The sequence below is a fragment of the Sinocyclocheilus rhinocerous genome, unplaced genomic scaffold (genome assembly GCF_001515625.1).
Source record: "Sinocyclocheilus rhinocerous isolate Xijiao unplaced genomic scaffold, SAMN03320098_v1.1 scaffold2090, whole genome shotgun sequence".
NCBI lineage: Eukaryota > Metazoa > Chordata > Actinopteri > Cypriniformes > Cyprinidae > Sinocyclocheilus > Sinocyclocheilus rhinocerous.
This window is the reverse complement of record NW_015632025.1, coordinates 89,866-99,865: the sequence shown is the minus strand read 5'-3', so window position 1 is coordinate 99,865 and position 10,000 is coordinate 89,866. Positions and strand designations below refer to the sequence as shown.

The 10,000-nt window shown below is 37.2% G+C and overlaps 1 protein-coding gene and 1 long non-coding RNA gene across 3 annotated transcripts in view; one reads left to right on the top strand and one right to left on the bottom strand.

Moving 5' to 3' along the window:
• Nucleotides 1–923, bottom strand: part of LOC107742023 (proline-rich protein 13-like) — a 6,418-nt gene extending 5,495 nt beyond the window's left edge. Inside the window, exon 1 of one of the 2 annotated variants that reach the window (XM_016554870.1) lies at nt 812–923. The gene's annotated coding sequence lies outside the window, so the exon portion shown is untranslated. Of the gene's footprint in view, nt 1–658; nt 722–811 lie in introns of those variants that run through there. The other variant, XM_016554871.1, reaches the window with a different exon arrangement.
• Nucleotides 841–2,122, top strand: LOC107742024 (uncharacterized). Its single transcript, XR_001640268.1, has 3 exons — nt 841–928; nt 1,609–1,741; nt 2,092–2,122. It is a non-coding gene; the product is annotated as an uncharacterized LOC107742024 (long non-coding RNA).
• Nucleotides 2,123–10,000: the final 7,878 nt, after the last annotated feature.

The following is a 10,000-nucleotide window of genomic DNA, read 5'->3' as shown; positions in this document are numbered from 1 at the left end:
TGTTGTGTATCTGAATTTCATTTGCACTGCAGGATCACCTTATTTTACAGGTTAATTGTGATAGGAGGAATCTCACTTCACCACATTTGCAAAGCAAATGGGAAATAATAATAATAATAACAACAATAACAAAAATAAATAAATAAATAAAATAAAAAATAATATATATATATATGATTTTTTCTAGATAACTATGATTTTTAAATTCAACTACATTTCTAGTCATTAAATACGCGTAAAACACAATTATTTGTGTTCTTTTCTGAAACTGCGCACTCCATGTAATCCACATCCGGTAACTCGAAACGCCCTGGACAAACAACAGCTCTCTCTCTCTCTCTCTCTCTCCCTTTCTCTCTCTCTCTGCTTACAGCCGCAGAGTGAATGAGGCGGACAGAGGGAAAGCGTGAGGTGAGAGGAATGTGTTTGATGGAAAACGCAGCTGGGCGGACGATTGTTCCAAACTCATCAGTCATGCTGGGGCCCACCAGCAGCAATCTCTCTCTCTCTCTCTCTCCCTTTCTCTCTCTCTATCTCTCCCTTTCTCTCTCTCTCTCTCTCTCTCTCAGATCTGAACAACTAAAGGAACTTCTGATTGTCAATAAACCCAAAATACGTATTCCGTTCACATAAAAGTCAATGATATGAAATAGCGTACCATTCAAATGCAACAACAAATAAAGTCATGTGATAGATCCTGCTTTTAGGTATTGCGGTAAAGATAAGCCGATGGCAATTTTCTAAAGATGTATTTAGTATTTGCAAATAACGGCAACAGTAAGGTCACTAATGATCAGGTTTAGACACATACCTGCTACGACACCTGTCAAGCTGTAATGAGTCCCGCTTCCGCATTCCGCGAGCTCACCGATCACCGGCGTGACGTCACCGGCGGACTCTGACCGCCTCACCTGACAAACATCGACAGGTATATCTGTGGTTTTATACTGCAGTCTGTCGCTGTTCAGATATTCAGAGGCGTTTATTTGAAGAGTAAACTCTCAGCTGATAGTAATGGACTAGTATTGATGAGAGTTATCTGTGTGAGCAGAAGTGTGTGACTTTATCCTGTGAGATTGGTGTTGAACACATGCACCATTCAGGGTGTAAATGACTACTTTAACACGAATTAGGGGAGAGTGGGGTAGGTTGAGCCAGTTTTTACTTACTGTGTGTTTAAAACGAGCACATGCCAGGAATGGGTCTGACTTAAATGTGGACAGAAATTTCAGGATGTGGAGCATCTTTGGGAATAATCACTTTAGGTCTAAAACTACTTTCAAAATATGGCTAAATCCCAGTTATGAATGCTGCAGGGAAATACAGTTTCTCAAAAACTTCAATGTCCAATTTTCATAAACTAGGCCTATTTAAAAATTTCAGAACAAAATCAAGTTCAAAAAGAACAAAATCAAAAATGTTTGTTCTAAAATTAATGAAATATAATGTAGAATTACAGTGAAATAATTCTATGTAATTGTAAGGAGGGGTGAGCCGCTGGCTCAAATTACCCACTCCTACCATGTTAACAAACTTATATAACTAGCAGTCATGCTAACAGTATAGCCTCATATTAGAAAGCATAACCAAGTGTGATATTTCTTTCAGATTTGTCTGTAAGTGTTCAGACACAAGACACATGAATCCTTGAACAGCAAAAAATACCTTTGAACGGCAAAAATCAGTTTTTTGAACCTAAATGTGGTCATTAATCATCCCCTGGGCCTCTCTCCATCACAGGGTGAGTAAAATGGATAACTCTTTATATATTTGTGGTCACATCACCAATTGTGTTTGAGGTTGCTAAAACTGCCTTCTTTCTTATGCTCTCTGGTTATGCAGCTGCTGGAAACACTCCCGTCTTTAAATGTATTTAACATGTTTTACAGTCGAACCTAAAGGAAACATGAGCTTGATTTAGGTCATCTTTAAGCGTTAGATATGATTTTTAATGATGTTTTGTGTTTTTGTTAAATTGTTAATTTTTTATGTGAAACTATTTGCCCTGCCATTTTGGCCAGGACGATGATATTTTACATCTCAGTGGAAATGTCCTGGTAAAATAAATAATTAATTCCAGTGTTTCTGCAGCAATATTAATGTTATGGCGGGGCAGGCAAGGAAGAGAAGATGAGGAACATTTTGCCTTTTTTACATTTATATTTATAAACAAAGCTGTCCAAAGGCAATCCAAGAAGACAGGATTCAGCAAAATTCAGTGATCTCTATGGTCTCAACGGATTGTTTCAGGGACTCTTTAAGCTTGCCCTGCTGTCCTGAGTATTTAAAACGTGACGTTAGGAGCCCAGCGAGCTCATCACGACAGGAGCAAACACACTCGACAGGGTCATGTTTACATTCACATGGGACTGCAGATGAAAATTAGCCTGTATGGCTAAATCTGGCACATTTACATGATGGACTTGAGTGCTCATGCTAATCAATGTGCACTGTTCCTTTTAAAATTAAAATTAAAAAATAACAGAAAGAAATGTATGCATTTAGCACATGCTTTTATTCAAAGTGATTTACAAAAGAGGAACAAAAGCTATTTGTCAAAAAGCCAACAATATTGTTAATAGGTTTATTAGATAACTGATGAACTAAAGAAGAGAAGAGGAGAAAAGCAGAGAAGGATCTGCAGGTCGATGTCTCTCCGGCAGCAGGGTCGCAGATCGCTCACATGAGACCGAATCAGTTACATTTACGTTCATTCTGAGATTCTGCCTCTGAATGTTTTCACCCGTCTTCTTGAATGGAGCGAACAAATATTTGTTAACAACGAGGAGGTTCTACGAGTTACTGCAGGCTATCATCCCTAATTTTAAAATTTAATTCTGTTCCTCAAGAAATCTTACCCATTAATTTGGACTAAAAAAAATTCCAAAATTTTTTCATTATTTACAAATTTGAAATTTTTTTAGTTTTCATGTGTTTTTGCTCAATATGTTGCTTGAACTCGATATTAAAGGTTAATATGTTTAAAAAGATTTAATTCTCAATGATTTTGGGCACCTGAGACCCTCCGGTCACATTAACAGATGAGGAATGGAGTCGGGCTTCCAAATGCTCAAGAGATGCTTTAATACAGTTTCAAGTACTTCATCAACTACACTTTTATAACATGCATCAACTACTACACATCAACATGCATGAAATAGCACTTGTGCGTAAATCCACCGTTTTTGCACAACAGTCTGGTAAGTTGGGTGATTGATTGTTCAATACCTCGGCTGCATCAGAAAGCTTAGACTGTATCAGAGCAGAATACAGTTCCAGCGGATGACGTACGACGTTGGCATTGCGTGATTAGTGATAGATGCAGAGAGAGAACAAAACAAAACGCCAGTCACGAATTAGAAGTACAAACCGAAGATTTGCAAAGAAAAATGTCGGAGGATTTCGATATAAACCAAGAGGAGACTGGTTTTCCTTTGCTAAATTAAGGAAACTTTGCTTCCTTTGCTCCTATAAAAAAACTCGTGAGACGAGCATATCTCAGAGGCGCGCGCATACGTCATACGCCTTCCGCCGGAACAGATCCGCGTATGATAGATAACGGAAGTGAGAGAAAAGTGTTTATTACGTTTGAAATATGGATATTTTTCTTACAAAAACTCATGGATTCGCTACAGGAGGCCTTTATTCATCATCCGGAGCACGTTTGCATGTTTTATTATGAATGCACTAGCTTTATTTGACGACTTGTGGACTGTTCAACTGCAACACCCACTGACTGCCATTAAACAGCTTGAAATATCAAAGACAATTTTTAATATAACTCCGACTGGATTCGTCTGAAAGAAGAAAGTCATATACACCTAGGATGCTTCGAGGGTTAAGTAAAACACAAGCTAATTTTCATTTTTGGGTGAACTAACCCTTTAAGCTCCGTTTTCATGTCGATATACACATTTACATTAAATATTCCACTCTCATTAATGGAGATAAGCACTGAAATTACATAAAGTCCTTTAAGTTAAAACCAAAATGATATGAATTTAGATATATTTGTAGTGGATTCGCTTGATCGCTTTTCCTCTTTTAATGACAGCGAGTGCTATAGGTGCACAATAATTCATCTTTAAACTGAACTGCAGATCTCATGTTATGAGAAAATATTTTTAGCGAGAACAGTGATCAATGATGCGCACTTCGATATTATGGTGGACACCGCTGGATTCAGTGGAACGGTCTATTGTTCGGTTTGAATAGGTCCAGTGATAATATCTTAATGAGGGGACTAGAGGGGAAAGGAAATTATAGTGAGAGAGAGAGAAAGAGAATTTTTTTTTATTTTTTATATATAGCTATAAAGAAAAACACAAAGAGAAACAAGGACACTGAATTAGGTTAGACACCAAGGGAAAGTGTCACATGTGTGGAACAACTCCTCTCTACTAGAGGTTGGTCCTAGCAGTGCGGCGGAGGAGAGTGTGTAGGTGTTGTGTTTGAGAAGGGTAGCTATATGTCTTTCTAGAACGACTTAAGTTATGTTAGTGTGGTGTAGAGTATGAGATTGTCGGTCTGTGTAAGTTTCACAAATACCTGTTCAATTGCTAAAGTTCTCTGCTTCATGATTTTCACAGGCAAAATCCCAGCAAACAGCAGCAGCAGTCAAATCCGAATAAGACAGCTGAGAGAGAGAGAAGAAGAAGGAGAGAGAAGAAGAAGGAGAGAAAAGTTACTTCGAATGTTAGGAAAAATGGCAGGGTTGACAGAGTGGTTGCGCTGTTGGGTCAATACCCCTAAGGGGTTGGTTTTGCTCTGTTAGTAGCAGGAGACTAACTGACCTAAGTATTGAGAAAAACCCTAATTTTCTTTTCGGATTTTACTAACTGGATGAGCCAGTGCTCTTATAAACTAACAGGTAAAAGCAGAACTTAATTGCAAAGGAAATTAAAATGTCAAATTAGAAGTGATAGTTAAAGATTAAACTTTTAATGTTGTTGTCCTTAAATTATAATAGCACTTATAATTCAATTCATCAGTAAATATTGTTGCCATGTGGAAGCAGGAACTGTAAAATAAAATTTCAGACCTGTAATTAATTATGAAATTAACTTAATTTCAAATCCCTACGGATAGTAAGTCGTTACTACCTACTGATGTTATTACAATCATAAGAGCAATTATAATTAAATTAATCCGTACCACCTTAATTACTTACAAATGCGATAAAAAATTTCAGAGCCCTATTGATAATTAATGATTAAAATTCTAATGTTATGGTCATACAAGCACACACACAAGGTTTACATATAGACTCAGTTGGTTATGTCTAAAATGAAAGTAAACTTTCAACTAAACATAGTTGAGAGAAAAACGGATGCGTGCCTGTATTTTATTTTATAGATGTGTGCAGCTCTTAAAGGGACAGTACTAAACATGCTGCCGACTGTCATTAAAGGAATAGTTCACCCTAAAATTTTATTTCTGTCATTATTTACTTACATGTTGTCCCAAACCTGTATTAATTTCTTTCTTGTGCTGAACACAAAAGAAGATATTTTGAAGAACGAGGGTAACCAAACAGTAGCTGGTCCACATTGACTTTGATAGAAGGAAAAAATACTGTGGAAGTCACTGTAGACCAGCAGCTGTTTGGTTTTCCATGTTCTTCAAAATAGCATTTATGTTCAGCAGAAGAAAGAAACTCATTCAGGTTTAAAACAACTTTCCAGTGAATAAATGATAGTATGAAAATAAAACACTTTGACAGAATTGACAGACAGATGACAGAATTTATATTTTTGGGTGAAATATTGCTTGAATGTTAATAAAACAACAAAACACAAAGAGAAAAATCACTCTCTGCTCTTGACTGAAAAACTTTAATAGGAATCAATCTATATAGTGTTTTATTCTTATATTTGTTCATTCAGTTTCTTGAATGCTCCTGCTAAAATACACCTACTGTACCTGAAAATAAAACACTGTTTGTTTTATTTGTATATTATGTGTATTTGTAATGTGTATCTTTGTTCTTATTTTTTAATAACAAAGATAAAATAATGACAAAGATTTTTATCTTCGCCCACTTTAGCCTAAATATCCGCCATTCTTTTTTATATCGTGTTACCTTGAAAGGCTTTGTCTTTATAATAGGGAAATTAGTTTGGCTCTACTGCTCAGACAACTTGCAAAATAGTTAAACACGACAAAGAATTGTGATAGAATTGTTATATTTCTGAAAAAAATCGTGATAAGATATTTTTGCCATATCGCCCAGCCCTAGGACAGTGTATGGAAAAATATTGTGTTTCATCTATTTGCCCTATTCAGTGCTCTAAAATATAAAATTAATAATTTCTAAAAATAAATTTATCATACAAGCAGAGAGATTTCATGACAAACATTTAGTGAACACGACTCAACTCAAGGCGCACATTTTCATTACGCAGAACTCTTTAAGTGAGTCTTTTTTTGAACTTCACTAAACAAATGTGCGTGTGCCACGCAAACCAGCAGAAGATAAAGAAGCAAACATGTAGGCCTAGTAGAACATGTATCTGTATCTAAGCTGATTATTAGCCTACTCTTGACAGAGAGCTGGTTTTGTTTTTGAGAGACGCGCAGAGACGGCAACGCGGCTGTTTGATTGGCGATAGCACTGTGCTTATTCCATTCATTCATGTATCATATCGTAGCCTATAAGGTTTAAATCATTGCCTTTTAAATACACACAAATAGTAGAACATATATGATTTATTATTTTAGTTGATATTACTCTTGCCAAGCTCTGATTTCTGAGAGATGCACAGAGAGGCAACAGGAATGCGGTGTTTGATTGGCGCTCTTTTCATTCATAAAGTTTATACATTCATTCACTTCACACACTCATTATTGCGTGAGTTTATAGGTTTGTTTAAAATATCACGCTGATCCCCTGGCTCACCTGTTATCTAGCAGACACCAGACTGTGCCAGCCAGCCTCAGCCGAATATTCGGGCAGAATTATTCGTTATCCGTTATTCGTTTTTGAAGCCATTATCCGTGCCTTTCCAAATAATGTATTCGGCTTCGTGCACACCCCTAGTATGAGTATACATATCATCTTCTAATCTAATTTACATTACTCAACTTAGATTAGCAGTGTTATTGATCTTGAGTAAAACCCTGTTACTGCCAAACATACTTGAGTATCTGCAGTTTATAGTTTGGATCCTCCAGTTTTTCAGAGAGCAGCTTGACTCCTGAATCTCCTGGGTGATTGTAGCTCAGATCCAGCTCTCTCAGGTGTGAGGAGTTTGAACTCAGAGCTGAAGACAAATAACCACAGCCTTCCTCTGTCACCATACAGCCAGACAACCTGCAGATGGATACAACACACACATACAGTACACACAAACGTCAGATAATCTACACACAGGAGATTAAATAAGACATTAACACATTATAGAGCTAAAATAAGAAAAACTACTCTTGCTGATCCGTTAATTTGCCACTAAATCTAAACGGTACCCCTGGTGTCTGCCAGTCATTACAACAGTGCTGGTTATTAATTATCATTGTTTCAGAGAGATGTTCTTGCAGCAGCAACAGTGTATTTATAGTGAATGTTATTTATTTTAACATGGAAGTTTGTTTAGACACTAACTGTGTTAATTAAAATTCATATTTAAAATCATATTTCATATTTAAGATTTCATAATATGAGCTCCCAAGAAAGGTCAAAAGGATCTGTACATTATGAAGTTAAGAATCAGAAAAATATTATATAGTTCTATCTTAGAATCCTGCAAGTAATCAATTATCAAAAAATTATTTTAATTTGACAAATTGGCAAAGAACTGAGAGAAGCTAAATTACGGGCTTGAATGAGCATGTTTTTTTTTTTATGTTAATAATTTTGGTAACACTTTACAATAAGGTTCATTAGTTAACAAATTCTGTGGCAAATTCAATTAAACGGGTATGACTTGGAAAGGCACACACGTCTTAATAAAAGGTCTAACAGCTGAAAATGCATATTAGAGCAAAAGCCAAGCCAAGTAATAAAAAAAAAAAACTCTCTTTAGAGCTCAGAAACAGGATTGCTTCAAGGCACATATCTGGGGAAGAGTTCAGAAAACATTCTGCTGCATTGAAGGTTCACAGAAGTATGTAGTCTCTATTAACCTTAATGGAAAAAGTTTGAAACAACCAGGACTCTTCCTAGAGCTGGCCTCCTGGCCAAACTAAGCAACTGATGGAGAAGGGCTTTGGTTAGACTGGTGACCAAGAACCTGATACTCTACTTGAGCTCCATGATCATATGTGGAGATAGGAGAAACCTTCAGAAGGACCAACATCGCTGCAACACTCCACCGCTCTGGGCTTTATGCTGGTGTGGCCAAACTCAATCCTCTCCTCAGTTAAGACACATGAAAACACACTTGGAATTTACAAAATAGCACCTAAAGGATCCTCAGAATTTGAGAAACAAGATTCTCTGGTCTGATGAACCTCAATTCTAAGCATCATGTTGGAAGGAAACCAGCTCTGCTCATCACCTGCAGAGTACCATCCCAAAAGTAAAGTGTGCTGGTAGCAGCCTCATGCTGTGGAGCTGTTTTTCAGCAGCAGGGACTGAGGGACTCGTCAGAGTAGAAGAAACGCTCAGTGCAGCAAAATATTGAGATAGCCTTAATGAAAACCCAGTCCAGAGCATCCAGAACCTCAGCCTGGGCAGAAGGTTCACCTTCCAACAGGACAATGACCCTAAGCACACAGCAAGAGTGGCTTATAGACGACTCTGTGAATGTCCTTGAGGGGACCAGCCACAGCCTGAGCTTGAACCCAATCAAATATTTCTGGAGAAACCTGAAAATGTGCGTCTGCCCCCATCCAACCTGACTTAGCTTGAGAGGTGAAGAGGTGAGGTGAAGAATAGCAGATAATTGCCAAATGCTGATGTGCAAAGCTTGTCGCATCAAACAAAAAAAGACTTGAGACTGTAAAGGTGTTTCAGCTAAGTACTGAGTTAAGGGTATGAATACTTACGCAATGTACTTATTTGAGTTTTTTTATTTTTAATAAATTTACAAGTTGTGACAACTCTGTTTTTGTTTTATCATTATGGTGTATGGAGTATAGATTGATGTGGACAAAAAGTAATTTAAAGCAATTTAACATAAGGCAGCAACATTTCACACAAAATGTGAAAAAAATGAAGGGGTATGAATACTTTCTCAAGGCACAGTAGTCATACCTTCTTTGAACAGTCTGTTAAATTGATCTATTTCTGAGCATTCAGTATATGAAAGATAAAATCTTCAAACCTCAGTATCTGCAGCTGACAGTTTGGACTCTTCAGTCCATCAGAGAGCAGGTTCACTCCTGAATCCTGCAGGTCATTGTTACTCAGGTCCAGCTCTCTCAGAACAGAGTTTGAGGATTGTAGAGCTGAAGACACAATTTCACAGGGCTGTCCAGTGAGATTACATCCAACAAGACTGAAAGATAATTGAACACATGAGAATTAAATTCTTAACCTTATTCTTCAACTGTACTTTAATGATATCAGCTTAATTATTGTGTAGTGAATCAGCTCAAAGGGGGAATATGCATAATTAGTTCTGCCTTTCTGAGGTGTTAAGACGCATTTTGGGGGAAGGGTCCATAGACCCTCATATGGCTTGTTAACTGAGGGGTGTTACAGAGTATTTGTTAAATATAACTAAAAATATATATATTGTGTGTCTGATTCGTCCAGACGCTACATTGACATTAAAATGAAATGGTTAAGACATGATTAATAACTCACAGAGCTTTTCTGCAGTTGATCACAGCTAGTACCAGTCTTCTTCTGCCCTCATCTGATGTGTTGTATTTCTTGAGCTCAAACTCATCCAGCGGCTCCTCTGACATCTGAAGCATGTAGGAGATTGATGAGCAGTGAGCAGGAGAGAGTTTATCCTCTGAGTGTTTGTCTGATTTCCTGACTCCTGAATCTCTCTGGACAGAGTCTGATCTTTCACTTCCAGCAGACAGAGGAACAGATTGATGGATCTTTCAG